The sequence below is a fragment of the Neomonachus schauinslandi genome, chromosome 2 (assembly GCF_002201575.2).
Source record: "Neomonachus schauinslandi chromosome 2, ASM220157v2, whole genome shotgun sequence".
Classification (NCBI taxonomy): Eukaryota; Metazoa; Chordata; class Mammalia; order Carnivora; family Phocidae; genus Neomonachus; species Neomonachus schauinslandi.
The window spans coordinates 137,156,245-137,162,260 of NC_058404.1; the positions used below are offsets into that span (position 1 = coordinate 137,156,245).

General features: G+C 45.2%; 1 pseudogene; it reads right to left on the bottom strand.

Moving 5' to 3' along the window:
• Positions 1–440: 440 nt before the first annotated feature.
• On the bottom strand, positions 441–945 carry LOC110591388 (annotated as a pseudogene).
• Positions 946–6,016: the final 5,071 nt, after the last annotated feature.

Genomic DNA, 6,016 nt, shown 5'->3' on the forward strand with positions numbered 1-6,016 from the left:
TGAGATAATGTACTGTCACACGTTCTGTTTAAAGGCAAAGCACCATAAGTAAAGCTGATCATCTGTCCAGAGTTTTCAGCTTATGGGATTTCGCTTCCTGATTTTACATTAATTTTTCAAAGTCAGAAATGTCATCTCCAAGAAATGTTAAGGGAACTGTAAAAAATAATCACTTTATTCAATATTATGGTTGTAGAAATTGAGTATATATTCTCTAAGACATTAAAAACTAAGAAGAAAACGGCACTTAACATCATTGGTACATCAATATAGGCAAGAGGGAAAAATACTGTGAATAAGCTTGTCTCTCTGATACTAAGAAGACATTCTAGTTCAAGTGTCAACATGCTCCTATATTTTCACTAGATGCTTCTTTTCTGCTGCTTTTCGTTCTTTTCCATATTTCACATCGCTGGCTTGGGGCAGCCTTTAAAACGTCATTAACAGGAGCAAATCCAATATCCACTGATTTCTTCTGAAAAGGCATTTGAACCCATCAGATAGCCCGACCGTTCCATTCTCATGAATACTCTAGCCATGAAAAAACTCCATAGGACACAGACAAATCCAGCGAATAGAGGAAGAAATCTATTGAGTTTTGGAATGTTGGAATGTTTGGTACATCTGCTTAGTCCAGGATTAAGAAACATAAACCTCCCATTGTAAATAGGAAGCTGGACACGAATCCATCCATAATATATTGTCCAGTTCCTCTGTGGGCCAAGAAAGCTACTGGTCTCTGATGTCCATGTTCATCAGTCATAAAGCCAACACTTGGAGGTTCAACAATAACATCATAAGTTATTCCTCCAGTGATAAGGACATAAGACCCCACCACCAGCACATACACCATCATGGCGGAAGCCATGTGCCCCCAGGGAGGCTTCTTCAGGGTCAGGTTGGGCATTCGAGCACTAAGAACAGGACCCAGTACAAGGTCTCCATCTTGGTGGTGGCAGGGGCCTCTCAACAGGGCCTCTCGACAGGCCATTTTGATGTGATTTTGTTGACATTATTTGGCTCCTTGGCCTACATCTACACAACCCAGGGATGGTTAGATTGTTACTTTGTGGGTAGACAAACAGCCTAAGGAAAAATGTACAAAACTTCCACTTCTTCATCTATAATATGTCACATTGGAACAAATGATTGCTTAGGTCCCTTCTTCGATCCAAGACCACAGGAATCAATAGCAAGCAAGCTTAGAAAACGCTAGATTCTGCTCTACCCCAGCAAAATGTGGCTGGAAGCCATCTCAATGTTGTATCTTTATAAAAGAAAAAAAAAGGAAGAGACTGCAGGCCACAGTATAACTTAGAAAACATTTGTAGGTGGGAAAGCAGAATCCTGAGGGTGGCCTATGACACGACGGGTAATTCACTGAGGCTGGTTGATATTCCTGGAATGTCACTGCAATGGCTAAATATTTCTCAACAATCTCAGGAGTTTTTTGCTTTTGTTTTTGTTTTGCCTTGCATTGTTTTGGTTTTAAGTTTCCGTTTGAGAGATGTCTTTAAGTTGAGTATTGCTGTGTCCAGGAAATACCAGCATTATAAACCTTGGAAACAATAACATGCTTCAAAATAAGGTCACTAACCATCACATGCCATCATGATTTGGCTGCCAGATTTCCACACTAGAAGTAGGCTGAGTGTGCACAGAGATAATTTAAACCTTCCCAACAAGCTTGCCTTGTTCGTCTGATTGATATAATGTATTTTATTGTAACATTCAATCTGCTGTTTTTCCATTTGCTTTAAATTCAGCACTGCCACAGAAGAAAGAGAAAATGGGACAGCTTGAAGAGGTGTAAAAATATAATTACTCTTTTGAAAGTATGCATATTTATCTATTTTTTTGCTATCCCCATCTCACTTGGTTTTCCCGCTCTAAATAGATGAGTGCTCCTGGCTCGTATACATAGCGCTTATGAGTTATTTTAATTGAGAAGAACATCCCTTATCGCAATTTCTAGACCACTGATTGTAGTGCATCTTAATAATTTCTTTTGCATCAAAAAAGAAATCAATGAAAGCACATCAGACGTGAAAGGCCACTGGCATTACCATAGGACCTCAGCAATCCAGTCTGCAAAAACACCTCGAGGCACTGAAATTTTGCTCAACACACCACCTTTAGAAAAAAAGAATGACCAAAAAAAAAAAAAAAAAAGGAAAATAAAAAACTCTTCATCAGAAAAGTATTTTCCTGGGGCACCTGAGTGGCTCAGTGGTTAAGCATTTGCCTTCGGCTCAGGTCATGGTCCCAAGGTCCTGGGATCGAGCCCCGCATCGGGCTCCCTGCTCGGCGGGAAGCCTGCTTCTCCCTCTCCCACTCCCCCTGCTTGTGTTCCCTCTCTCACTGTCTCTCTCTCTATCAAATAAATAAATAAAATCTTAAAAAAAAAAAAAAAGAAAAGTATTTTCCCAAACTACACCTAGTTTGGGCTATACTTGGCTGGATTTTATAAATCTATTACAACTCCCTCTAAAAACAATGTGCAAAGAATTCACAGCTCACATTTAAGGGTCATGCAAACCATGCTGGTCTGAATTACCAAGTGTTTCCCAATCCACAGGGCCTGAGAGATAAGAGGTGCTCCATAAGTGTTACTGAATGAATGAATGAATGAATGAATGAATGAATGAATGAATGGAAGGATGGAGGGATGGATGGATGGGTGGATAGCTACAATGTAGTGCATTGCAGAAATAAACCCTATTTAGCATTGCTGTGTCTCATCTTTGTAACTCATTCCTTTATCTGCCTTGTTAAATGTGACACTCCAGGCAGGCAAGCCCATGTGTGTCTTGGGCACAGTTGTACCGTGAGCTCCCAGCAGAGAGCTTGGAAGCAGGACCTCCAAAACGTTTGTTGCGTATCATTGTTTATGAATACATGCAAGCCCTACTTTCAGCAACAGTTGACCCAGAAATCCAAACTTACAAAAGTAAAAAAATTAGAAGACAATTCTTAGTTTTACAAAAGTATTTGGTGCAGGTTTCCTTTCATAAACAGGCTTTGAAATCATGCTTCAGCCTTTAGGGGCACCTGGGAAGCTCAGTTGGTTAAGCGTCTGACTCTTGATTTTGGCTCAGGTCATGATCTCGGGGTCCTGAGATCAAGCCTTGTGTCTGGGCTCCACGCTCAGCAGGGAGTCTGCTTGGGATTCTCTCTCTCCCTCCCAAACACACTGTGCTTTCTCTCTCAAATAAATAAATAAATAAATAAATAAATAATTAAAAAAATATATCTTCCTCAACTTTTTTTTTTTTTAAAGATTTTATTTATTTATTTGAGAGAGAGAGAATGAGAGACAGAGAGCACGAGAGGGAAGAGGGCAGAGGGAGAAGCAGACCCCCTGCTGAGCAGGGAGCCCGATGTGGGACTCGATCCCGGGACTCCAGGATCATGACCTGAGCTGAAGGCAGTCGCTTAACCAACTGAGCCACCCAGGCGCCCTCTTCCTCAACTTTTAAGAAGCACATGTGGTAGGGGGCATAAGGTACCCCTCAATTTGTGAGGACTGTCCAATCACAGAGCCACTCCGAGATGGTCAGAGTTAGAAAGCTGCACGTCCCTTCTGAGGGGTCGCCCCCTAAGCCACAAGAACAAGGTCATGCTAAGGAGTGAAACAGGCAAAGATGGTGTTAGGGGCTGAATTGTGTCCCCTCAAATCCACCCATTGAAGTCCTGATCCCCAACACCTCAGAACCAGACTGTGTTTGGAGAGAGACTCTTTAAAGGGGTGATTAAGCTAAGCCTCTTCTCAACCAGGTCTTTCTCTTCATTTCACACTGTCAGTGATTCCATGGAGATGGGTGCCTTCAAACTCACATCAAAACATCACATCACATCACCGTCCCAACAGAAAACAGCACCAAAGACCGTTTTGCCCTTTTTCTTCTTGACCATCAACAGGAGTTTACTTAGCTCCCGCTATGGGGAAGGCATAGGATGGAGTACTGTGGGGAGATAAATGGATATTACTTTTAAGTAATATGGAATATATCCAATAAATGGATGTGACTTTTAAGAAGGAGACAAATTCACCTGGAAGGGAAGAAATCAAACCTTCCCTGTCTCCCACCCCATTGTCCAAGTACAATCACGTCTTTGGACATTTTGTCCACAATTACTTTGCTAAATGTTGTAGACAAATAAGTGACTTAGTAAATCCTAAGCCGGCACTTAAGAATTTGGACATATTACATGGGGGGTGGCAGGGGAGGTGGTCAGTGTTACAGACAAAAAGAGTTGAATTCTTTCCTTGAAAATAGGCCAAGCATCATCAAACAATTAAATACATTATTTCCCTTTAATAGAAGCTCAAATCAAATGTCTCACTCAGTCAAACTAAGTTAGGAGAGAAACCATCTGTCAGCTCTGGGTTCAGCTCCAGCGGGCCTGTCTTGAACACACCATGCGCTGAGGCCTTGTCTCATTAAAAAATTATCTTAACTGCTTGCTGCCAAAAGTAATTTGCCCAGCATTGTCCACTCCTCAGAAGCAGAAGTAATGTTTCCTGTGGACGTGAGTGTTGCTGAAGTAACATCACAAGATAAATGCCTGCAGGCAGCCGGGGGGGAAAACGAGCTGGGTCGGGGGTGGGGGGGGTGGGGGGGTGGGGAAGCCCTTGCAGGAAGTGCTAAAAAAGACCTGCGGGGCCACAGGCACTCTGCAAAGCACCACGGCCTCGGCCTCGGAAAGGTGGGCAGAACTGGGGAGTTGGGACGGCACAGGCAGGTTTATAAGTAGTCCAGGAGTGTCTCTGGTTTCAGATTCTGGTCCCTTCCTTAGCTCCCACGTGAGAGCTAAAAAAATAGAACAGAGTGTGTGTGCCTGTGAGATTTGTGTGACTGAGTACTCTCAATCCCTCTCTCTCCTCTTCCCTCGCTGTCCCCCCTCCCCTCCTCTCTCTGTCTCTCAGTCTGCCTCTCTTCCTCCTCCTCCTCCTCTTCCTCCTTCTCCTCCTTTTCCTCCTATTTCCCTTTTCCCTCCCCCTCCTCCTTCCCCCTTTCCCTTTCTCCCTCTTTCTCTTCTCTCTCCCTCTCCCTTTCCCCCCTCTCTCTCTCTTGCACTCTCTCTCTCTCCTCCCTTCCCACCCTCCGTTCCTCAATCTCCAATAAATTACTCCATATCACTTGTTCCTAAGGCCTCGGCTTTGCAAGAGGAGCTGCTGAGGGGGTGGGGAGCGATCGTGCGGAACTCCAGTAACTCGGGGAGGCAGACAGCTGGGAGAAGCCAGCAAGGCAACCTCTTCCCCTGACTCCTGCCTTCTCCAAGGCTCCGTTTGCTCTCCCTTAAAGACTTTCTTTCTCCTCTGTGGCTGCCCTTGGATGCTCAGCACATTTTGTTTGCCCCTCCATCTGCGCTCTGCTCGGGGAGACCACAGGTCGAGCATGGTATCAGTGAGCTGGTGGGGCATGGAGGATGGGGAGCACCCGGAGCACAGAGGGAGGAGAGAGGGTGGTCCAGGTGTTTATTCCCAGATTCCCTCCTGCAGGCTGGCTGCACACTGGCTGCCACCTCAGCTGACAGTCATGCTCCCGTCTCTGTCCTTGGAGCTAAGGGGGGGCATGGTCCTCTGACCGACTCTACGCTGTTGCTTGTGGTTGCTCGACACCCACCCCGGGGCTTGTGTGAGTAGCCCGTAAGACAGTCGTGGAGGTACACCTGTCAGATCTTCCCTTCAGAAAGAACTTGCTGTCCCCAAACAAAATCACGGTTAACTGACTGCCTTCAAGCTTCAGAACATGTTTGTTTGTTGTTTTGCCACACTTCCTTAGCAGCCCTAGCCCATGACCGAGCATGGTGGGCACCAGGGCCTGGCCACTTTGGCCCAGTAAGAAGACTCCACTAACTGGCAGTCCTGGCTCCCAGGCCCCCTTGGGCTGGCTCTGAGCTGTGTGCGGAGCTCCCCTGCCCAATTATGCTTCTTTCCTTTCTTTCATCTGCGAGTGAAGGCTCTCCCAGTTCATTCCTGCTTCCCTCCTATCTTCCATGGGCATAACCT